The 26,638-nt window shown below is 45.2% G+C and overlaps 1 protein-coding gene across 2 annotated transcripts in view; it reads left to right on the forward strand.

Moving 5' to 3' along the window:
- The window catches only part of LOC146859654 (uncharacterized), a 481,453-nt gene that overhangs the window by 178,121 nt on the left and 276,694 nt on the right, over nt 1–26,638 (forward strand). The gene's annotated exons all lie outside the window — the stretch shown is intronic.

Consider the following 26,638-nt stretch of genomic DNA (forward strand, 5'->3'; position numbering starts at 1 on the left):
GGAGGAAGGGAAGGCATTGTGCATTCATTCATGGAGGGGGAATGGAAGGTATTGTGCACTTATTCATGGAGAGGGGCAGGGAAGGTATTGTGCACTCATTCATGGAGGGGGGAAAGGAAGGTATTGTGCCCTCTTTCATGGAGGGGGAAGGGAAGGTATTGTGCACTTATTCACGGAGAGGGGCAGGGAAGGTATTGTGCACTCATTCATGGAGGGAGGAAGGGAAGGTATTGGGCATTCATTCATGGAGGGGGAAAGGAAGGTATTGAGCACTCATTCATGGAGGGGGAAGTTATTGTGCATTCATTCATGGAGGTGGATGGTATTATGCACTCATTCATGGAGGAAGGAAGGGAAGGTATTGTGCACTCAATCATGGAGGGAGGAAGGGAAGGCATTGTGCATTCATTCATGGAGGGGGAAGGGAAGGTATTGTGCACTCATTCATGGAGGGAAAGGGAAGGTATTGTGCACTTGTTCATGGAGAGGAGCAGGGAAGGTATTGTGCACTCAATCATGGATGGAGGAAGGGAAGGGAAGGCATTGTGCATTCATTCATGGAGGGGGAAGGGAAGGCATTGTGCATTCATTCATGGAGGGGGGAAGGGAAGGTATTGTGCACTCATTCATGGAGGAGGGAAGGGAAGGCATTGTGCATTCATTCATAGAGGGGGAGGGAAGGTATTGAGCACTCATTCATGGAGGGGGGAAGTTATTGTGCATTCATTCATGGAGGGGGAAGGTATTATGCCCTCATTCATTGAGGAAGGAAGGGAAGGTATTGTGCATTCATTCATGGAGGGAGGAAGAGAAGGTATTGTGCATTCATTTGTGGAGGGGGGAAAGGAAGGTATTGAGCACTCATTCATGGAGGGGGGCAGTTATTGTGCATTCATTCATGGGTAAGGTATTATGCACTCATTCATGGAGGAAGGAAGGGAAGGTATTGTGCACTTATTCATGGAGAGGGGCAGGGAAGGTATTGTGCACTCAATCATGGAGGGAGGAAGGGAAGGCATTGTGCATTCATTCATGGAGGGGTGAAGGGAAGGTATTGTGCACTCATTCATGGAGGGGGAAGAGAAGGTATTGTGCACTTATTCATGGAGAGGGGCAGGGAAGGTATTGTGCACTCAATCATGGAGGGAGGAAGGGAAGGCATTGTGCATTCATTCATGGAGGGGGGAAGGGAAGGTATTGTGCACTCATTCATGGAGGAGGGAAGGGAAGGCATTGTGCATTCATTCATAGATGGGGAGGGAAGGTATTGTGCACTCATTCATGGAGGGGGAAAAGGAAGGTAGTGAGCACTCATTCATGGAGGGAGGAAGGGAAAGTATTGTGCATTCATTCATGGAGGGGGAAAGGAAGGTAGTGACAAATCATTCATGGAGGGGAAAGGGAAGGTATTGTGCATTCATTCATGGAGGGGGGAAAGGAAGGTAGTGAGCAGTCATTCATGGAGGGGGAAGGGAAGGCATTGTGCATTCATTCATGGAGGGGGGAAGGAAGGTAGTGAGCACTGATTCATGGAGGGGGAAAGGAAGGTATTGTGCACTCATTCATGGAAGAGGGAAGGGAAGGTAGTGAGCACTCATTCATGGAGGGAGGAAGGGAAGGTATTGTGCATTCATTCATGGAAGGGAGAAAGGAAGGTAGTGAGCACTCATTCATGGAGGGGGAAGGGAAGGCATTGTGCATTCATTCATGGAGGGGGGAAGGAAGGTAATGAGCACTCATTCATGGAGTGGGAAAGGAAGGTATTGTGTACTCATTCATGGAGGAGGGAAGGAATGTTTTGTGCACTCATTCATGGAGAGAGAAAGGGAAGGCGTTGTGAATTCATTTATGGAGGGAGGAAGGGAAGGCATTGTGCATTCATTCATGGAGGGGGAATGGAAGGTATTGTGCACTTATTCATGGAGAGGGGCAGGGAAGGTATTGTGCACTCATTCATGGAGGGGGGAAAGGAAGGTATTGTGCCCTCTTTCATGGAGGGGGAAGGGAAGGTATTGTGCACTTATTCACGGAGAGGGGCAGGGAAGGTATTGTGCACTCATTCATGGAGGGAGGAAGGGAAGGTATTGGGCATTCATTCATGGAGGGGGAAAGGAAGGTATTGAGCACTCATTCATGGAGGGGGAAGTTATTGTGCATTCATTCATGGAGGTGGATGGTATTATGCACTCATTCATGGAGGAAGGAAGGGAAGGTATTGTGCACTCAATCATGGAGGGAGGAAGGGAAGGCATTGTGCATTCATTCATGGAGGGGGAAGGGAAGGTATTGTGCACTCATTCATGGAGGGAAAGGGAAGGTATTGTGCACTTGTTCATGGAGAGGAGCAGGGAAGGTATTGTGCACTCAATCATGGATGGAGGAAGGGAAGGGAAGGCATTGTGCATTCATTCATGGAGGGGGAAGGGAAGGCATTGTGCATTCATTCATGGAGGGGGGAAGGGAAGGTATTGTGCACTCATTCATGGAGGAGGGAAGGGAAGGCATTGTGCATTCATTCATAGAGGGGGAGGGAAGGTATTGAGCACTCATTCATGGAGGGGGGAAGTTATTGTGCATTCATTCATGGAGGGGGAAGGTATTATGCCCTCATTCATTGAGGAAGGAAGGGAAGGTATTGTGCATTCATTCATGGAGGGAGGAAGAGAAGGTATTGTGCATTCATTTGTGGAGGGGGGAAAGGAAGGTATTGAGCACTCATTCATGGAGGGGGGCAGTTATTGTGCATTCATTCATGGGTAAGGTATTATGCACTCATTCATGGAGGAAGGAAGGGAAGGTATTGTGCACTTATTCATGGAGAGGGGCAGGGAAGGTATTGTGCACTCAATCATGGAGGGAGGAAGGGAAGGCATTGTGCATTCATTCATGGAGGGGTGAAGGGAAGGTATTGTGCACTCATTCATGGAGGGGGAAGAGAAGGTATTGTGCACTTATTCATGGAGAGGGGCAGGGAAGGTATTGTGCACTCAATCATGGAGGGAGGAAGGGAAGGCATTGTGCATTCATTCATGGAGGGGGGAAGGGAAGGTATTGTGCACTCATTCATGGAGGAGGGAAGGGAAGGCATTGTGCATTCATTCATAGATGGGGAGGGAAGGTATTGTGCACTCATTCATGGAGGGGGAAAAGGAAGGTAGTGAGCACTCATTCATGGAGGGAGGAAGGGAAAGTATTGTGCATTCATTCATGGAGGGGGAAAGGAAGGTAGTGACAAATCATTCATGGAGGGGAAAGGGAAGGTATTGTGCATTCATTCATGGAGGGGGGAAAGGAAGGTAGTGAGCAGTCATTCATGGAGGGGGAAGGGAAGGCATTGTGCATTCATTCATGGAGGGGGGAAGGAAGGTAGTGAGCACTGATTCATGGAGGGGGAAAGGAAGGTATTGTGCACTCATTCATGGAAGAGGGAAGGGAAGGTAGTGAGCACTCATTCATGGAGGGAGGAAGGGAAGGTATTGTGCATTCATTCATGGAAGGGAGAAAGGAAGGTAGTGAGCACTCATTCATGGAGGGGGAAGGGAAGGCATTGTGCATTCATTCATGGAGGGGGGAAGGAAGGTAATGAGCACTCATTCATGGAGTGGGAAAGGAAGGTATTGTGTACTCATTCATGGAGGAGGGAAGGAATGTTTTGTGCACTCATTCATGGAGAGAGAAAGGGAAGGCGTTGTGAATTCATTTATGGAGGGAGGAAGGGAAGGCATTGTGCATTCATTCATGGAGGGGGAATGGAAGGTATTGTGCACTTATTCATGGAGAGGGGCAGGGAAGGTATTGTGCACTCATTCATGGAGGGGGGAAAGGAAGGTATTGTGCCCTCTTTCATGGAGGGGGAAGGGAAGGTATTGTGCACTTATTCACGGAGAGGGGCAGGGAAGGTATTGTGCACTCATTCATGGAGGGAGGAAGGGAAGGTATTGGGCATTCATTCATGGAGGGGGAAAGGAAGGTATTGAGCACTCATTCATGGAGGGGGAAGTTATTGTGCATTCATTCATGGAGGTGGATGGTATTATGCACTCATTCATGGAGGAAGGAAGGGAAGGTATTGTGCACTCAATCATGGAGGGAGGAAGGGAAGGCATTGTGCATTCATTCATGGAGGGGGAAGGGAAGGTATTGTGCACTCATTCATGGAGGGAAAGGGAAGGTATTGTGCACTTGTTCATGGAGAGGAGCAGGGAAGGTATTGTGCACTCAATCATGGATGGAGGAAGGGAAGGGAAGGCATTGTGCATTCATTCATGGAGGGGGAAGGGAAGGCATTGTGCATTCATTCATGGAGGGGGGAAGGGAAGGTATTGTGCACTCATTCATGGAGGAGGGAAGGGAAGGCATTGTGCATTCATTCATAGAGGGGGAGGGAAGGTATTGTGCACTCATTATGGAGGGGGGAAGATATTGTACATTTATTCATGGAAGGGGAAGGTATTGTGCACTCATTCATGGAGGAAGGAAGGGAAGGTATTGTGCACTCATTCATGGAGGGGGGAATGGAAGGTATTGTGCCTTCTTTCATGGCTGGGGGAAGGGAAGGTATTTTGCACTCATTCATGGAGGGGGGAAGTTATTGTGCATTCATTCATGGAGGGGGGGAGGGAAGGTATTGTGCAATTATTCATGGAGAGGGGCAGGGAAGGTTTTGTGCACTCAATCATGGAGGGAGGAATGGAAGGCATTGTGCATTCATTCATGGAGGGGGGAAGGTAAGGTATTGTGCACTCATTCATGGAGGGGGGAAGTTATTGTGCATTCATTCATGAAGGGGAAGGGAAGGTACCGTGCACTTATTCATGGAGAGGGGCAGGGAAGGTATTGTGCACTCAATCATGAAGGGAGGAAGGGAATGCATTGTGCATTCATTCATGGAGGGGGAAGGGAAGGTATTGTGCACTCATTCATGGAGGAGGGAAGGGAAGGCCTTGTGCATTCATTCATGGAAGGGAGAAGGGAAGGTATTGTGCACTCATTCATGGAGGGGGAAGATATTGTGCATTTATTCATGGAGGGGGAAGGTATTGTGCACTCATTCATGGAGGAAGGAAGGGAACGTACTGTGCACTCATTCATGTAGGAGGGAATGGAAGGTATTGTGCACTCATTCATGGAGGAAGGAAGGGAAGGTATTGTGCACTCATTCATGGAGGGGGGAATGGAAGGTAGTGTGCACTCATTCATGGAGGAAGGAAGGGAAGGTATTGTGCACTCATTCATGGAGGAAGGAAGGGAAGGTATTGTGACCTCAATCATGGAGGAGGGAATGGAAGGTATTGTGCATTCATTCATGGAGGAAGGAAGGGAAGGTCTTGTGCACTCATTCATGGAGGAAGGAAGGGAAGGTAGTGTGTACTCATTCATGGAGGAGGGAATGGAAGGTATTGTGCACTCATTCATGGAGGAAGGAAGGGAAGTTATTGTGTACTCATTCACGGAGGAAGGAAAGGAAGGTATTGTGCACTCATTCATGGAGGGGGAAGGTATTGTGCACTCATTCGTGGAGGGGGAAGGGAAGGTATTGTGCACTTATTCATGGAGAGGGGCAGGTAAGGTATTTTGCACTCAATCATGGAGGGAGGAAGGGAAGGCATTGTGCATTCATTCATGGAGGGGGGAAGGGAAGGCATTGTGCATTCATTCATGGAGGGGGAAGGGAATGTATTGTGCACTCATTCATGGAGGGGGGAAGTTATTGTGCATTCATTCATGGAGGAGGAAGGTATTGTGCACTCATTAGTGGAGGAAGGAAGGGAAGGTATTGTGCAATCATTTTTTGAGGTGGGTATGGAAGGTATTGTGCCTTCTTTCATGGCTGGGGGAAGGGAAGGTATTTTGCACTCATTCATGGAGGGGGGAAGTTATTGTGCATTCATTCATGGAGGGGGGAGGGAAGGTATTGTGCAATTATTCATGGAGAGGGGCAGGGAAGGTTTTGTGCACTCAATCATGGAGGGAGGAATGGAAGGCATTGTGCATTCATTCATGGAGGGGGGAAGGTAAGGTATTGTGCACTCATTCATGGAGGGGGGAAGTTATTGTGCATTCATTCATGAAGGGGAAGGGAAGGTACTGTGCACTTATTCATGGAGAGGGGCAGGGAAGGTATTGTGCACTCAATCATGGAGGAGGTAAGGGAAGGCCTTGTGCATTCATTCATGGAGGAGGGAAGGGAAGGCCTTGTGCATTCATTCATGGAAGGGAGAAGGGAAGGTATTGTGCACTCATTCATGGAGGGGGAAGATATTGTGCATTTATTCATGGAGGGGGAAGGTATTGTGCACTCATTCATGGAGGAAGGAAGGGAACGTACTGTGCACTCATTCATGTAGGAGGGAATGGAAGGTATTGTGCACTCATTCATGGAGGAAGGAAGGGAAGGTATTGTGCACTCATTCATGGAGGGGGGAATGGAAGGTAGTGTGCACTCATTCATGGAGGAAGGAAGGGAAGGTATTGTGCACTCATTCATGGAGGAAGGAAGGGAAGGTATTGTGACCTCAATCATGGAGGAGGGAATGGAAGGTATTGTGCATTCATTCATGGAGGAAGGAAGGGAAGGTATTGTGCATTCATTCATGGAGGAAGGAAGGGAAGGTCTTGTGCACTCATTCATGGAGGAAGGAAGGGAAGGTAGTGTGTACTCATTCATGGAGGAGGGAATGGAAGGTATTGTGCACTCATTCATGGAGGAAGGAAGGGAAGTTATTGTGTACTCATTCACGGAGGAAGGAAAGGAAGGTATTGTGCACTCATTCATGGAGGGGGAAGGTATTGTGCACTCATTCGTGGAGGGGGAAGGGAAGGTATTGTGCACTTATTCATGGAGAGGGGCAGGTAAGGTATTTTGCACTCAATCATGGAGGGAGGAAGGGAAGGCATTGTGCATTCATTCATGGAGGGGGGAAAGGAAGGCATTGTGCATTCATTCATGGAGGGGGAAGGGAATGTATTGTGCACTCATTCATGGAGGGGGGAAGTTATTGTGCATTCATTCATGGAGGAGGAAGGTATTGTGCACTCATTAGTGGAGGAAGGAAGGGAAGGTATTGTGCAATCATTTTTTGAGGGGGGTATGGAAGGTATTGTGCCTTCTTTCATGGCTGGGGGAAGGGAAGGTATTTTGCACTCATTCATGGAGGGGGGAAGTTATTGTGCATTCATTCATGGGGGGGGAGGGAAGGTATTGTGCAATTATTCATGGAGAGGGGCAGGGAAGGTTTTGTGCACTCAATCATGGAGGGAGGAATGGAAGGCATTGTGCATTCATTCATGGAGGGGGGAAGGTAAGGTATTGTGCACTCATTCATGGAGGGGGGAAGTTATTGTGCATTCATTCATGAAGGGGAAGGGAAGGTACTGTGCACTTATTCATGGAGAGGGGCAGGGAAGGTATTGTGCACTCAATCATGGAGGAGGTAAGGGAAGGCCTTGTGCATTCATTCATGGAGGGGGGAAGGGAATGTATTGTGCACTCATTCATGGAGGGGGGAAGTTATTGTGCATTTATTCATGGAGGGGGAAGGTATTGTGCATTCAATCATGGAGGGGGGAATGGAAGGTATTGTGCATTCATTCATGGAGGGGGAAGGGAAGGTTTTGTGCACTCATTCATGGAGGTGGGAAGTTATTGTGCATTCATTCATGGAGGAAGGAAGGAAAGGTAGTGTGCACTCATTCATGGAGGGGGGAATGGAAGGTATTGTGCACTCATTCATGGAGGAAGGAAGGGATAGTATTGCGCTCTCATTCATGGAGGAGGGAATGGAAGGTATTGTGCACTCATTCATGGAGGAAGCAAGGGAAGGTATTGTGCACTCATTCATGGAGGAGGGAATGGAAGGTATTGTGCACTCATTCATGGAGGGGGGAATGGAAGGTAGTGTGCACTCATTCATGGAGGAAGGAAGGGAAGGTATAGTGCACTCATTCATGGAGGAAGGAATGGAAGGTATTGTGCACTCACACCTACAGATACCCTTGGGTTCGGATTTTGCCCCCTAAGCCTCGTGGCGACTGATTCATTTTACCCTCGCCCCTGCCCCCATGCCCTCAGTCCGATGCTGCTTCCTTACTTAAGCATAGTCAGTCTTCAGCACCGCGGCTCATTTGAGGCGGACTTTGCCTCTTAGAAGTTGATTCCTTCCTGATTAAATTTTCCTCGACACAGAAGCTCAGAACGGCCGAGCCTGGTGCTTTCTTCAGGACCTATCTATAATATAAGGAGAAGGAAGTAATGCTACTTAGACATGTCAGACATTCCTGCGCGACCCTTGCCAAAATAAACAAGCATTGGTAAAGCCAATAGGTCTGACAGCTATAGGCACTGGCAATGTTAATGCATTTATGTACGGCACTAAATCTGGTTTAATTGACATATGAGCTCTCACCAGAATAACGGTCCCATTGATGGTGTTGGTCGTAATGTCACTATTGAGCGCTGGGCCAGCGCGGTTTTGTGCATTAAAAGTGAGCTTCCGTACCTCCTTCCTCAACTGGGTGAGTTATTAGCAATTGTCCATTTGCGGGTAGTTCCTTGGTTGTCATGTGTAATAATAGTAAAGAGTAAATAGCAACGGGAAACAACCTTTACAAAGCGATCATTACGCTGCGATACCTTTACAACAGGGTTGTTAAAACGACCGTGTTGTTACAACGCAGTACCATTACAACGCAAGTCGTGACAACGACTTGCTCTAGATTGCGCTCTAAACTAAGGAATAGTATAACTTACTATTCCAACACCTTCCCTACAGTTGCACAGACTGGAGTTTGAATAGTAAATTATACTATTCCTAAGTCCAGCTCGCCATCTAGAGCAAGCCATTGTAACGACCGCGTTGCAATGGTACTGCGTTGTAACAACGCAGTCGTTGTAACGACCGCGTTGTAAAAGCACACGATGTAAAGACTAGCGTTGTAAAGAGACATTCATAGCAACGTATCAGCAACTCTGTGTTTGTTATGATATATCTTGGGCTAATCAACCATGAGGTTATTGAACGTAGGACTTACTTCTGAACACAGTGTTGCAGAACACTGCATTATATACGCTGTGAGGCACACTACCATTGCACAACAGTGCATTAACTACAGAGTGTGTCACGCTACTAGTGCACAACAGTGCATTATATACACTGTGAGGCACACTACCATTGCACAACAGTGCATTAACTACAGAGTGTGGCATGCTACTAGTGCAGAACAGTGCATTATATACATTGTAAGGCACACTACCATTGCACAACAGTGCATTAACTACAGAGTGTGGCACGCTACTAGTGCAGAACAGTGCATTATATACACTGTGAGGCACACTACCATTGCACAACAGTGCATTAACTACAGAGTGTGGCACGCTACTAGTGCAGAACCGTGCATTATATACACTGTGTGGCACACTACCATTGCACAACAGTGCATTAACTACAGAGTGTGGCACGCTACTAGTGCAGAAGAGTGCATTATATACACTGTGAGGCACACTACCATGGCACAACAGTGCATTAACTACAGAGTGTGGCACGCTACTAGTGCACAACAGTGCATTATATACACTGTGAGGCACACTACCATTGCACAACAGTGCATTAACTACAGAGTGTGGCACGCTACTAGTGCAGAACAGTGCATTATATACACTGTGAGGCACACTACCATTGCACAACAGTGCATTAACTACAGAGTGTGGCATGCTACTAGTGCAGAACAGTGCATTATATACATTGTGAGGCACACTACCATTGCACAACAGTGCATTAACTACAGAGTGTGGCACGCTACTAGTGCAGAACAGTGCATTATATACACTGTGAGGGACACTACCATTGCACAACAGTGCATTAACTACAGAGTGTGGCACGCTACTAGTGCAGAACAGTGCATTATATACACTGTGTGGCACACTACCATTGCACAACAGTGCATTAACTACAGAGTGTGGCACGCTACTAGTGCAGAAGAGTGCATTATATACACTGTGAGGCACACTACCATTGCACAACAGTGCATTAACTACAGAGTGTGGCACGCTACTAGTGCACAACAGTGCATTATATACACTGTGAGGCACACTACCATTGCACAACAGTGCATTAACTACAGAGTGTGGCACGCTACCATTGCACAACAGTGCATTAACTACAGAGTGTGGCACGCTACTAGTGCAGAACAGTGCATTATATACACTGTGAGGCACACTACCATTGCACAACAGTGCATTAACTGCAGAGTGTGGCACACTACCATTGCACAACAGTGCATTAACTACAGAGTGTGGCACGCTACTAGTGCAGAAGAGTGCATTAAATACACTGTGAGGCACACTACCATTGCACAACAGTGCATTAACTACAGAGTGTGGCACGCTACTAGTGCAGAACAGTGCATTATATACACTGTGAGGCACACTACCATTGCACAACAGTGCATTAACTACAGAGCGTGGCACGCTACTAGTGCAGAACAGTGCATTATATACACTGTGTGGCACACTACCATTGCACAACAGTGCATTAACTACAGAGTGTGGCACGCTACTAGTGCAGAAGAGTGCATTATATACACTGTGAGGCAAACTACCATTGCACAACAGTGCATTAACTACAGAGTGTGGCACGCTACTAGTGCAGAAGAGTGCGTTATATACACTGTGAGGCACACTACCATTGCACAACAGTGCATTAACTACAGAGTGTGGCACGCTACTAGTGCAGAACAGTGCGTGCTGAACAATGCATTATATACGCTGTGAGGCACACTACCATTGCACAACAGTGCATTAACTACAGAGTGTGGCACGCTACTAGTGCAGAACACTGCATTATATACACTGTGAGGCACACTACCATTGCACAACAGTGCATTAACTACAGAGTGTGGCACGCTACTAGTGCAGAACAGTGCATTATATACACTGTGAGGCACACTACCATTGCTCAACAGTGCATTAACTACAGAGTGTGGCACGCTACTAGTGCAGAACAGTGCATTATATACACTGTGAGGCACACTACCATTGCACAACAGTGCATTAACTACAGAGTGTGCCACGCTACTAGTGCAGAACAGTGCATTATATACACTGTGAGGCACACTACCATTGCACAACAGTGCATTAACTACAGAGTGTGGCAAGCTACTAGTGCAGAACAGTGCATTATATACGCTGTGAGGCACACTACCATTGCAAAATGGTGCATTAACTACAGAGTGTGGCACGCTACTAGTGCAGAATTGTGCATTATATACGCTGTGAGGCACACTACCATTGCACAACAGTGCATTAACTACAGAGTGTTGCACGCTACTAGTGCAGAATCGTGCGTTATATACACTGTGAGGCACACTACCATTGCACAACAGTGCATTAACTACAGAGTGTGGCACGCTACTAGTGCAGAACAGTGCATTATATACACTGTGAGGCACACTACCATTGCACAACAGTGCATTAACTACAGAGTGTGGCACGCTACTAGTGCAGAACAGTGCATTATATACACTGTGAGGCACACTACCATTGCACAACAGTGCATTAACTACGGAGTGTGGCACCCTACTAGTGCAGAACAGTGCATTATATACACTGTGTGGCACACTACCATTGCACAACAGTGCATTAACTACAGAGTGTTGCACGCTACTAGTGCAGAACACTGCATTATATACGCTGTGAGCCACACTACCATTGCACAACAGTGCATTAACTACAGAGTGTGGCATGCTACTAGTGCAGAACAGTGCATTATATACACTGTGAGGCACACTACCATTGCTCAACAGTGCATTAACTACAGAATGTGGCACGCTACTAGTGCAGAACAGTGCATTATATACACTGTGAGGCACACTACCATTGCACAACAGTGCATTAACTACAGAGTGTGGCACGCTACTAGTGCAGAATTGTGCATTATATACGCTGTGAGGCACACTACCATTACACAACAGTGCATTAACTACAGAGTGTGGAACGCTACTAGTGCAGAACAGTGCATTATATACACTGTGAGACACACTACCATTGCACAACAGTGCATTAACTACAGAGTGTGGCACGCTAGTAGTGCAGAACCGTGCATTATATACACTGTGAGGCACACTACCATTGCACAACAGTGCATTAACTACAGAGTGTGGCACGCTACTAGTGCAGAATCGTGGGTTATATACACTGTGAGGCACACTACCATTGCATAACAGTGCATTAACTACAGAGTGTGGCACGCTACTAGTGCAGAACAGTGCATTATATACACTGTGAGGCACACTACCGTTGCTCAACAGTGCATTAACTACAGAGTGTGGCACGCTACTAGTGCAGAACAGTGCATTATATACACTGGGAGGCACACTACCATTGCACAACAGTGCATTAACTACAGAGTGTGGCACGCTACTAGTGCAGAACAGTGCATTATATACACTGTGAGGCAAACTACCATTGCACAACAGTGCATTAACTACAGAGTGTGGCACGCTACTAGTGCAGAACAGTGCACTATATACACTGTGAGGCACACTACCATTGCACAACAGTGCATTAACTACAGAGTGTGGCACGCTACTAGTGCAGAACAGTGCATTATATACACTGTGAAGCACAATACCATTGCACAACAGTGCATTAACTACAGAGTGTGGCACGCTACTAGTGCAGAACACTGCATTATATACGCTGTGAGGCACACTACCATTGCACAACAGTGCATTAACTACAGAGTGTGGCACGCTACTAGTGCAGAACAGTGCATTATATACACTGTGAGGCACACTACCATTGCTCAACAGTGCATTAACTACAGAGTGTGGCACGCTACTAGTGCAGAACAGTGCATTATATACACTGTGAGGCACACTACCATTGCACAACAGTGCATTAACTACAGAGTGTGGCACGCTACTAGTGCAGAACAGTGCATTATATACACTGTGAGGCACACTACCATTCCACAACAGTAAATTAACTACAGAGTGTGGCACGCTACTAGTGCAGAACAGTGCATTATATACGCTGTGAGGCACACTACCATTGCACAACAGTGCATTAACTACAGAGTGTGGCACGCTACTAGTGCAGAACAGTGCATTATATACGCTGTGAGGCACACTACCATTGCACAACAGTGCATTAACTACAGAGTATGGCACGCTACTAGTTCAGAATTGTGCATTATATACGCTGTGAGGCACACTACCATTGCACAACAGTGCATTAACTACAGAGTGTGGCACGCTACTAGTGCAGAACAGTGCATTATATACACTGTGAGGCACACTACCATTGCACAACAGTGCATTAACGACAGAGTGTGGCACGCTACTAGTGCAGAACAGTGCATTATATACACTGTGTGGCACAATACCATTGCACAACAGTGCATTAACTACAGAGTGTGGCACGCTGCTAGTGCAGAATCGTGCGTTATATACACTGTGAGGCACACTACCATTGCATAACAGTGCATTAACTACAGAGTGTGGCACGCTACTAGTGCAGAACAGTGCATTATATACACTGTGAGGCACACTACCGTTGCACAACAGTGCATTAACTAAAGAGTGTGGCAAGCTACTAGTGCAGAACAGTGCATTATATACACTGTGAGGCACACTACCGTTGCTCAACAGTGCATTAACTACAGAGTGTGGCACGCTACTAGTGCAGAACAGTGCATTATATACACTGTGAGGCACACTATCATTGCACAACAGTTCATTCACTACAGAGTGGGGCACGCTACTAGTTCAGAACAGTGCATTATATACACTGTGAGGCACACTACCATTGCACAACAGTGCATTAACTACAGAGTGTGGCACGCTACTAGTGCAGAACCGTGCATTATATACACTGTGAAGCACACTACCATTGCACAAGAGTGCATTAACTACAGAGTGCGGCACGCTACTAGTGCAGAAAAGTGCATTATATACACTGTGAGGCACACTACCATTGCACAACAGTGCATTAACTACAGAGTGTGGCACGCTACTAGTGCAGAATCGTGCGTTATATACACTGTGAGGCACACTACCATTGCATAACAGTGCATTTACTACAGAGTGTGGCACGCTATTAGTGCAGAACAGTGCATTATATACACTGTGAGGCACACTACCGTTGCTCAACAGTGCATTAACTACAGAGTGTGGCACGCTATTAGTGCAGAACAGTGCATTATATACACTGTGAGGCACACTACCATTGCACAACAGTGCATTAACTACAGAGTGTTTCACGCTACTAGTGCAGAACAGTGCATTATATACACTGTGAGGCACACTACCATTGCACAACAGTGCATTAACTACAGAGTGTGGCACGCTACTAGTGCAGAACAGTGCATTATATACAGTGTGAGGCACACTACCATTGCACAACAGTGCATTAACTACAGAGTGTGGCACGCTACTAGTGCAGAACAGTGCATTATATACACTGTGAGGCACACTACCATTGCACAACAGTGCAATAACTACAGAGTGTGGCACGCTACTAGTGCAGAACAGTGCATTATATACACTGTGTGGCACAATACCATTGCACAACAGTGCATTAACTACAGAGTGTGGCACGCTACTAGTGCAGAACACTGCATTATATACGCTGTGAGGCACACTACCATTGCACAACAGTGCATTAACTACAGAGTGTGGCACGCTACTAGTGCAGAACAGTGCATTATATACACTGTGAGGCACACTACCATTGCACAACAGTGCATTAACTACAGAGTGTGGCACGCTACTAGTGCAGAACAGTGCATTATATACACTGTGAGGCACACTACCATTGCACAACAGTGCATTAACTACAGAGTGTGGCACGCTACTAGTGCAGAACAGTGCATTATATACGCTGTGAGGCACACTACCATTGCACAACAGTGCATTAACTACAGAGTGTGGCACGCTACTAGTGCAGAACAGTGCATTATATATGCTGTGAGGCACACTACCATTGCACAACAGTGCATTAACTACAGAGTATGGCACGCTACTAGTGCAGAATTGTGCATTATATACGCTGTGAGGTACACTACCATTGCACAACCGTGCATTAACTACAGAGTGTGGCACGCTACTAGTGCAGAACCGTGCATTATATACACTGTGAGGCACACTACCATTGCACAACAGTGCATTAACTACAGAGTGTGGCACGCTACTAGTGCAGAAAAGTGCATTATATACACTGTGAGGCACACTACCATTGCACAACAGTGCATTAACTACAGAGTGTGGCACGCTACTAGTGCAGAAAAGTGCATTATATACACTGTGAGGCACACTACCATTGCACAACAGTGCATTAACTACAGAGTGTTGTGGAAATATGGATTTTTCTGATCAGTTATGTCCCCTATCTTGGACCCCAACGGTTCCATGTATGAATCACAAGTACATGTATGTTCCCTCCAGTTCCAGTTATGAAGACGCAAATACATGTGCGTCCACCGTCAACATGTCCTCTGTCAGATCCGCCATGAATAGGCCGGATATTCCATTTTTAAGTATGAAAGACCACCGGCTTTATATGGTTCACTTATGCCATTTTACAGTCCAGGCAAGTAGGCCCTGATTCTGTCATCGAACTCTTCTTGCCTTCTGCCTCTGAAAGCTCCAGTCTGAGCCTGCATCTGTAACCATGAACTTTGTCTCATTTCCCTGCGCGGCTCACGAAGTCTGACATCAGCCCGCTGCCTGCCAAAAAAAACTGTATTTCACCTTCAAAATTATCTACTCCGCTCCCTGCCCGATGCATTCCTGTCTAGTAGTTTAAGTAAACATTCTTCCAGCTACCGAGCAAAGGCCCGGGTTCTCTGTCTTTATGAAAGTAATTCATAGCCCTATTGCTATGGAAGGTTTCCGCCCTCGCATCCAGTGTAGACACTTAGACGCTTGTACACGCACTAACAGTCAGTATAGTCAGTATAGAATAAGATTCTACTCGAAGAGACCTCTCTTTTGGATAACGTAGTTCTCTAAACATGGGATGTTAGATATGATTTGGGATTAGGTTGACTTGACCCTCCAGACTTCTGTCGCCACATGTAGAGCTAAATGTTGAGTCCCCTTCACCCCCTAGTTGCACGTCAATTACACGTCATGCTGCTGCGCGCGCATTTCTGCCAAGTATTTCTGCTGACATTGCGAAATTCTTTCATAGAACCACCCTCTTATGACATCACATCTGATGACGTTCTTTAAATCACTCCCAGTTACGCCCATTTCTCGCTACGCACGAATATATTATCCATGCTATCAATTGTTACGCCTCTTGTATTTGCTTCACTGTAAATGCCTATTGTATAAAAGTAATTGATTGTCAATAATGTATGTACTTCACTTCCTGAACCTTCGTGGTGATGGAACTTGGAGCAACCGATTATAATCGACCATTGGAATAAAGCCCATTCCGAACCTCTAATACCACGGATTCTGCCTCTTATTTACTGAGCTATTTTATTATGTTTCTGTATCAAATTAAGTCCCGGTAATTAAATTATTTACCACATGAATGGCGCCCGAATAGGGACACTTTCTCATCTCACGCGCCGGCGGTGAGTTGCAGGCCCGGTCTCCTGCCACAGCTGGACGGACAATTACGCGTACCAGCAGGATTTCCTGTATCTCCCTCCGGTCAAGCGGGGGCGACTGAGGCTGCGATCAACACCCAGACGAGGCGGTGAGAAGTGCGAAGTATCCCGACCAGAGCCTAGCTGAGAGAGCAAGATCCGAGGTATACAGAGGCCCACCAGTTCCCGCAGTCCCGAGTCGAGTCCAGTTTCCGCAGTGTTCGAGTCGAGTCCAGTCCGGTTCAAGTTCAGTTCAGTTTCCGAGGCCTTCCGTTTCCGAGCTACCCGGTGAGTACCATTACTGGGGAGGCATTCTGACGTGCACATAGGTTGTGCCGGTCAAGACGGGTTTGGGTACACAAATCCGGTCTGCACTGTTTCAGCAGTGTATCTGTACTGTTTAGCAATATATCTAGTATATCAAGTGTTTAAATTCAGAATAATTCAGTTAATGTCGAGTATTATGTTTAGTGATTAAGTTTTCCTTAGACCGTCATCATTATTGATTGTTCAGGTAAATGTTAAATGTTAAATGTTTTAAGTACGTTCTGCATATTGTGGTGTGAATGACTGTTCATCATCGTGTTTACTGTATTTAGTTTGTTCAAAATCAAGTATCAGATCAGTTTTCAATATGCCGCTCTTTTCAAAACTAAGACAGATCACAACAAGAAAAGGGGTACTCGAAGAAGCCGTTCCTATTCCTCCTAGGGACACTCCAGGGTACTTCATGTATCATAAACATGGCTTAGATGCTATATTATTTCTTGATTTATGGGTAGACTACACCAAGGAATTACCAGAAAGTCAGAGGTGGCCCACAGCGGGAACCTGGGATGCAGAGTGCATCATGAAAGTAGAGGAAGAGTTATGGAAAAGGAAAGTCAGACAGTCACAGAAAGACGCCGTTGAGTTATGGCGTAAAGAATCTCATAGACGTACAGAAAAAGCCCTCCGACAGGAAGAGAGAAATAGAGAGAATTCAAATAAAGTCCGAGAAAACCTATTAATTGAAGAAGGTACAAGAGTGAAATCAGAACAAATAGACAGACAAAGAAATGCCCTTATGAATGGTATGTATCCCCTTCTGGCCGAAGGATTACCTAAGGCTACTCCAGAGATACCAAAAGACTTGCCACCCCCATTATTTCCAATAAAGGTACATCCGAAGGGGCATCCTAGAACCGCAGAAGATGTTTTTCTTTCCTCATATTTAGATGACGCAGCTCCCGAGTATGCTAATTCCGCCCCACATAGACCGCCTGCCAGGGAGGTTCAACGCCAAGATCCAGTACCCGTATCTCTACAGCAACAAATCCTGTCACAAGTTCCGGCAAGCACATCTGTTTCTGCATCTGTTCCTATAGCTACTTCTATAGCTGTGTCCACACCTATAGTTGCTGTATCACGTTCAACGAATCCTTTCACGCCCGATACCCCAGATGGGGCTACGGGAGGTGCTAGCAACATTTTTTCTACGCCACCCAGAATAAATAAACTTACCTTTCAAGAGTCAGCACATTCACGTACCCCCAAACTCATAAATGCCCGTACGCTTAAGGAACTTCTTGTAGATTGTAGATATGACCCTGTGCCCGGCAAAGAGGACGAAATGATCATGGCATCATTACGCATCAGACGAGCCGCGGTGTATTTAGGGAAGTTACCAGGAATGACTGCGCATCTAGATAATATATACCATTTTGTTCAAACAGGGCGAGATTCTGAATGTATTAACAGAGCTATGGAATACCAGAAAGTGGAGATACAGGGGGAACTGTTACGTTTCCTCATAAATTGTGTGATCAGAAATCAAGACCGACCGGGGGTAGACCCGGAAGCAATGCAAATTCTTACCAGATGGAGCCAGAATATATCAGAAGGAAGACATGATAAGCAAAATTGTATAATAGCCATGTGCCGAAAGATCCGTAAAGAAATAGAACGCCTACACGAAGAAAGATTAACGGTAGACCAGTTCGAACAAAACGAGGAAGAAGGATCAGGACTGTCCACAGGACAGTCAGACACCATAGCCTATGTAGGTAGAGGAAGATCTTGTAATAGTAATAGATGTCTTATTGACCCGATACGTCCGATATGTCCAGATAATAACAGGAATTTCCAAACACCTATAGTTCATATAAGGTCTAACGAGCATTCGTTCCAAGCCGCTGACAAATTACTCCGAGAACGAAGGGGTTATCATTTTCTCGATTCTATGGATGAACAAGAATTAGCCAGGTCAGCTGTCCATTGGATTGACAGTCCCGGAAAGTACAGTGATGATACAGTAGCACGCACATTTTTGAATCTCACCCCAGATGAACAGCGTTTAGCTGGGATTTATATGATTCAACAACTCCTTATACTATATCAGAGTCAGCATTCGGACCCTGGTCCCTTGCCTGATATATTGACTGAATTACTCATGAATAGATGGAGAGGTTCAGGTACTAAATTAATTAAAGAAATACTAGAATCAAGAAAACAGTACATTCTTTTTGTATGTTCAGAACATGTCTCACTGCCCATTAAGGAAAGAACCACGTATTACATGGACAGACAGAATCCCTTACGAGAAGTACACCCAATAAAGGGCGAGGACAATGAGTTTAAACGTGTATTCGTATATACGCCCATATCGAAAATAGAATTGTTAGAAATGAAGAAAGTGGTACCCAGTCATGACAAAGACCCAGCGGGTTTTCACCGAGAAATTAAAGACATGTTACTCATGGGAGAGTATACCTATCCCGACATTATGACAATATTAAAGGTATTGATGCCTGCTGGCATCTACGAAAAACTCAAGGAAAAAGAGTGGGAGGTGGGAGACCAAAAGATAGACTGGTCAGCATTGGAAGCAGAAGAAAGGGCCCGAACTGCAGGAGCAGGACTTGGGGATAAAACTAAAGCACTACCAGGTTTGCTAGTACAGGTACTGCCACGTTTATTAACTACGAAAAAGGAGGATTGGGGTACAATTTCAGCCTGTAAACAGAAGCAAGATGAAGACACTAGTGATTACTATGCCCGATTTGAAAAATGTTTTGGTATAAATAGTGGCATAAAAGCAAGTAGCGAATCATACCCACATCTGTTTGTGACAAAATTAGTAGAAAATGCCTTGCCTCAAGTGAAGAACAGAGTATTAAAATTCGAGAGTACTTGGCAAGGTAACACTCCATCACAAATGTTACAAATGTTACAGTACCATCACAATAGAATTAGAGAGGAACAAGAACATGAACATAGACGCATGAAAGACACGAAAATGAAAATGCTAGTTTCCCAGACAGTTCCAGCTGAAGGACATAAAAAGGGTACAACACATTCCAGTGATTCAACAGGACCTGTAAAAGGGACATGCAACTATTGTAAAAAGCCAGGTCATTACGTACATGATTGTCCAGTTTTGAAACATAATATCGCCATAGGTAATACAAAAGAAAGACCACGGCCACCTAGACAGGATCAGAATGAACAAGGAGCCCCGCAGCATGCACAGTCCATGCCAGCTCCACCACAGTCTATACAGTTTGTGCCAGCTGCACCAGCGCTGCCTGTTGCTGCCACCCAAACCACGACACGACAACTGTACCAGACCGCACAGTACGACTATCCTGATTATCAACGATACGCATGAACCAGCCTAGAGAGGGAAGTTGACTTACCCCTTATCGAGATCCCAGTAGACCAAGAAGGACCTTATGTACATAGTGAATTATTAGGCCAAGACAGAAAATTTTTACTCGATACCGGGGCAAGTCGAACAACTATAAAACGTAGTGAAGTTCCAGGGGCACCCCTCTCAGGCTCACAGAATATTTCCCTTGGTTTTTCAGGAAAACCTATTGTTAATGAAGTGTCACAACCTCTTCCACTTACGATAGGACCTTTGACCCGAACTACAGATTTATTGCTTACGAAGTCATGTCCAGAAAACTTGTTAGGTATAAAAACACTGAAGGCTCTAGGAGCTATAATATGTTGTTCTCCGGAAGGAGTAAGATTGTTTTTACGTGATTTTAAAGGTCACTATGTGTCTAGAGACATGGATCCCCGACTGCAGACTTTACCTACACATCTATGGGCACAAGGCCCTACTGACGTTGGTTGCATGAATATTACACCATATCGAGTCACACTAAAGGCAGGAGTGGTACTACCACGAATGCGACAATACAAGTTACCACCAGATGCTGTAGTGGCTTTACTGCAAATCATTGATGAGCTCATTGCCCAAGGAGTAGTTGTGGAAACAGACTCCAATGTATGTAATTCACCGATAATTCCGATTCTTAAACGAACAGATCCGAAGGCCCCGCCAGTATATCGATTGGTTATTGATCTGCGCGAATTAAACAAGTGCATAGTGCCACAATTCCCTGTGGTCACAGATATCTCGTCATTACTGACAGCTATTGATTCCGAAGCAACATTCTTTACTGTAATTGATCTCAAGAATGCCTTTTTCAGCGTCCCAATAGATCCGGAAAGCCAATATTTGTTCGGATTTAGTTTAAATGGACGTAGCTTTAAATTCTCACGCGCACCTCAAGGATTTACAGAAAGCCCCAGCATCTATAGCCAAGCACTGAAACGAGAACTCGACAGTATCCACATGCCAGTTAACACTGCCTTGCTTCAATATGTCGATGATCTGCTGATCACCGCGAGAAGCGAACCCGAATGTGAGAAAGCATCACTGACAGTTTTACAATTTCTAGCCGAAAAGGGGCACAAGGTGTCCCCTTCTAAGCTGCAATTCTGTGTCCAGCGAGTTGTTTATCTTGGACACTCGCTGTCCAAGGAGGGAAGGCAGCTTACACCCGACCGCATTCAGTTAATAGCTAACATGCCAATACCCAAGACGCAAAAGGAGGTGCGGGCTTTCATAGGCCTCACTTCATATTGTAGGCAGTGGATCCCTCAGTATGCATTTCTAGCAAAACCACTCATTCAGTTGACAACACAGGAGGCAGCCACATCGACTGTTCTCCCTTGGACTCAGGAACATACACAAGCTTTTGAAAGCCTAAAGAAAGCTTTATGTCAAGCACCTGTTTTAGCAACGCCATGTTACAGAAAACAGTTTACACTTTTTGTTACAGAACGCGAAGGTACTGCCTTGTCAGTACTCACACAGGAACAAGCAGGATCACACAAACCATGTGCTTATTTTTCTAGTACATTAGATCTCGTAGCTCAGGCTTTGCCTGCATGCCTAAAATCAGTGGCAGCGACAGCTTTAGCAATCAGACAAAGCGATGCCATAGTGTTAGGACATCCATTGACAGTTCAAGTACCACATGCAGTAGAGGTTCTTGTAAATAGAACGCAAACACAACACTTGACTATAGCGCGACTTACAGGGTACGAGCTAACATTGTTTCAGCCACATATAGAAATCAGACGCTGTAACACATTGAATCCTGCCACACTTTTGCCAGTAATCGGAACAGACCCACTAGCCCATGACTGTATTGAAGTTATTACAATAACGACGAAACCCAGACAAGACTTAACCGATGTCCCATTGTCAGACCCAGACCTGACGTTGTATGTAGATGGTTCGTGTATGAGAACAAGTACAGGAGAGTTAGTGGCTGCTTACGCAGTCACAACAGACACTGAAATCATTGAAACAAATCGTATAAATACCTTGTCAGCTCAAGCCGCAGAGCTCATCGCTCTGACACAAGCCTGTATTCAAGCCACAAATAAAAAAGTCAACATATACACTGATTCACGTTATGCATTCGGAGTTGTACATGACTTCGGCGTGCTGTGGCGAGAGAGAGGTTATTTAACTTCTCACGGTGCCCACATCCAACACGGACCCCTCATTCATGCCTTATTAGATGCGATACATCTACCCACTGCAATATCAATCATGAAATGTAAGGCCCATACAAAGGTTACTGATATCATTTCTCAAGGCAATGATCTAGCCGACAGAACAGCTAAACAGACTGCTCAAATTCAAACATCCGACATGACAAAGACAATAGTCCTGACGCCGACACATTGTATGACAGTTAAAGATCCTACTTTTGACGTAATTGACATACAGACACATGCTACACCAGATGAAATAAAGAAATGGACCGAATTAGGAGGGATCCAAACGGATCAAGGATGGATGATGAAGGAAAAGTCTGTGTGGTTCCTTCCTGATTCAATGGTCCAAGTTATAATTAACACTATACATAGTCCCGCACATCTAGGAGAAAAAGCTATGCTAGACAGCATTCAACATATTTGGTTCAATAAACATTTGCGAGCAGCAGCCAAACAAAAAGTTCGTACCTGTATGATCTGTTGCCAGTTCAACCCAGGAAAAAGCGTTCCCGTAGAACAGGGTGGATTTCATCCTCCTGATCACCCTTTTGAAGTCCTCCAGATGGATTATATCCAGATGGAACGATGTCGAGGATTCAAATATGTTCTCGTAGTTGTTTGTGCTCTTTCCCGTTGGACGGAGGCATACCCGGTTTCAGATTACACTGCCCCGACTACTGCCAAACAGTTGGTTCGAGAATTCTTCCCACGATACGGTTTACCACGTGTTGTTCACTCAGATAACGGCCAGCCGTTCTCATCCGAATTAATGAAACATGTTTCACTTTTGTTAGGCTATCAGTGGAAATTCCACTGTGTCCGACACCCCGAGGCAGCAGGTCTCGTAGAAAGACATAATCAGACCCTGAAAATTAGGTTGTCCAAAATATGCAGGGAGAAAGGTGTCGACTGGGTAGTAGCACTACCAGTTGCACTCTTTTACACGAGAATGGTAGCACACTCTCGAACAGGGCTATCCCCGTATGAAGTGATCTTCGGCAGACCACCAAATATGTGGGGGACGCCCATACCACGCAAAATAACTGATATTGACTGTAATATGCTGACAGATTACTTGGCTTCCTTGATGTCTGCACTACAATCTTGTCGTTCACAGGTAGCTGCAGCTTTTCCTGACAACACTGAGGTGAAACCCCATGACGTAGTTCCGGGAGACTTGGTCCTCGTGAGGAACTTTGATCGAAAGACTCAGCTGGAACCTAGGTGGAAGGCTGGTGTTGCTCACCACAAGGACAGCCGTGAAGATCGAAGGCAGAAAAGGTTGGATTCATTCAAGTCATATCAAGAAGTTTCATGGACTACAATCAGATGTGAATACCACACCTTGTGTGTCTTCACCCATTGACTCAAAACTTCCTTTTGTTGAAAAGAGTAAATCCGAACTGTACAAACTGAAACTTAGGTCCAATCAGTCAAGCAATTTGATTGTTTAAGTCCTCTCCAAGGTGAAGCGGTTGAATTGTCTCTGACATGTATCCCTTGGACCTGAATAGAAACCACACCCGAAAAATGTTGAAACGACAGGCGTACTGTAAATCACTGCGTAGTCATTGCATAGTGACATTATTAATTTTGTTTTTCTTAATTCTTTTAATAATTACTGCAAGTATATTGTTGCACATATATTATCCTATTTCTAGACATGTTTATAATACTACTGTTGAACATTCTTTTAGTGAATTACCTCCGCTTGAGTTGTCTTATAGATTTGCGCTGCGCAATAACACGTTTATTAGTATGTTACACCATTCCCATCAGGTTAGCAATGCTACAAATTGTTGGATATGTGGCCGACTCCCTCCCTATCAGAATTATAAAGGAATTCTACCTCTCTTTCCATACCCGTTCACACACAATGGCTCCTGTGGAGCATGGTTTAGTTTAATTAATTCTCTAGATTCGAATTCTGCAGTTTATCAAGATAACTGGGTATGGGGAAATTTGAACTTAGTTTTGCTTAAGGTCTGCTACCCTAACAAGGAGGGACTTCCCCAGAGAACAGGAACTGATCTAGAAAATGAAGTGTATGGATTAGGTAATTTTACGCTTAATCTTATGATCTTAAATGTCGAATCCGAAGCTACTCCAATTTTGCCCGCTATGTCAATATTTCCAGTAAAGGGTGAACTATGTGTAAGAAAAAATGGTTCCATACATATGGGCCATAGTAAATGCACCACTGTAGTAGAATTTAGTGATCAAGGCAAGTCTACATTTAGAGCTTCCCGCCATTCTTATTTCATATGTGGTCAGACGGCATATGTACGTTTGCCTCTAGATTGGGATGGTACTTGCTACATTGGATTCCTTTTGCCACCTGTTTTTCTAGCTCCTCCTGATTATCACAGAAATATCCATTTAGTATATAATAGAGTAAGGAGAGATCTCCCGATAGTCGATTACACTGAAACAGCATGGGAAAAATACACAGATTTCAATAAAGGTCTTTTTCCCTATATAGGTACTGTTACTAATAGTAAGCTGATACGTAGATTAACTAGAACCCTTGAAGCAGTAGTGAACGAAACTATTTCCGCCTTAGGCAATTTAACAGAAGAACAGTCTGCTATGCGGATTGTTGTGCTTCAAAATCGTCTTGTCCTTGACGTCATCCTAGCCGATAGGGGCGGAGCTTGTAGGGTCATCGGATCAAGCTGTTGCATTTTCATACCAGAAAATTCGCCATCTGTATATAAAGCCATAACTCGCCTTCATAAGATTGTAAGCCAGATACACCAGAACCCAGGCACCTGGACTTGGTCCGGTTGGTTTTGGAGTGTATTATCTACCTTTGGATGGAAGGTCCTATCTTTCCTAGGTATTGGCCTTCTCATACTATTCAGTTGCTGTCTATGTCTACAATGTGGACCAGCGATCTGTGGTCTGTGTGCCACATCGTGTATTCCACCACCAGGATTTCATTCATCACGGAAGAAGAAAGAAGAACAAATGATGCTATATGAACAGATCAATGGATTGATGAAGATTGATATCTCTTAACGGGCAAGTAGGGGACAAGGAGGGAATGTGGAAATATGGATTTTTCTGATCAGTTATGTCCCCTATCTTGGACCCCAACGGTTCCATGTATGAATCACAAGTACATGTATGTTCCCTCCAGTTCCAGTTATGAAGACGCAAATACATGTGCGTCCACCGTCAACATGTCCTCTGTCAGATCCGCCATGAATAGGCCGGATATTCCATTTTTAAGTATGAAAGACCACCGGCTTTATATGGTTCACTTATGCCATTTTACAGTCCAGGCAAGTAGGCCCTGATTCTGTCATCGAACTCTTCTTGCCTTCTGCCTCTGAAAGCTCCAGTCTGAGCCTGCATCTGTAACCATGAACTTTGTCTCATTTCCCTGCGCGGCTCACGAAGTCTGACATCAGCCCGCTGCCTGCCAAAAAAACTGTATTTCACCTTCAAAATTATCTACTCCGCTCCCTGCCCGATGCATTCCTGTCTAGTAGTTTAAGTAAACATTCTTCCAGCTACCGAGCAAAGGCCCGGCTTCTCTGTCTTTATGAAAGTAATTCATAGCCCTATTGCTATGGAAGGTTTCCGCCCTCGCATCCAGTGTAGACACTTAGACGCTTGTACACGCACTAACAGTCAGTATAGTCAGTATAGAATAAGATTCTACTCGAAGAGACCTCTCTTTTGGATAACGTAGTTCTCTAAACATGGGATGTTAGATATGATTTGGGATTAGGTTGACTTGACCCTCCAGACTTCTGTCGCCACATGTAGAGCTAAATGTTGAGTCCCCTTCACCCCCTAGTTGCACGTCAATTACACGTCATGCTGCTGCGCGCGCATTTCTGCCAAGTATTTCTGCTGACATTGCGAAATTGTTTCATAGAACCATCCTCTTATGACATCACATCTGATGACGTTCTTTAAATCACTCCCAGTTACGCCCATTTCTCGCTACGCACGAATATATTATCCATGCTATCAATTGTTACGCCTCTTGTATTTGCTTCACTGTAAATGCCTATTGTATAAAAGTAATTGATTGTCAATAATGTATGTACTTCACTTCCTGAACCTTCGTGGTGATGGAACTTGGAGCAACCGATTATAATCGACCATTGGAATAAAGCCCATTCCGAACCTCTAATACCACGGATTCTGCCTCTTATTTACTGAGCTATTTTATTATG

This window comes from Triturus cristatus, chromosome 3_1, assembly GCF_964204655.1.
Source record: "Triturus cristatus chromosome 3_1, aTriCri1.1, whole genome shotgun sequence".
NCBI lineage: Eukaryota > Metazoa > Chordata > Amphibia > Caudata > Salamandridae > Triturus > Triturus cristatus.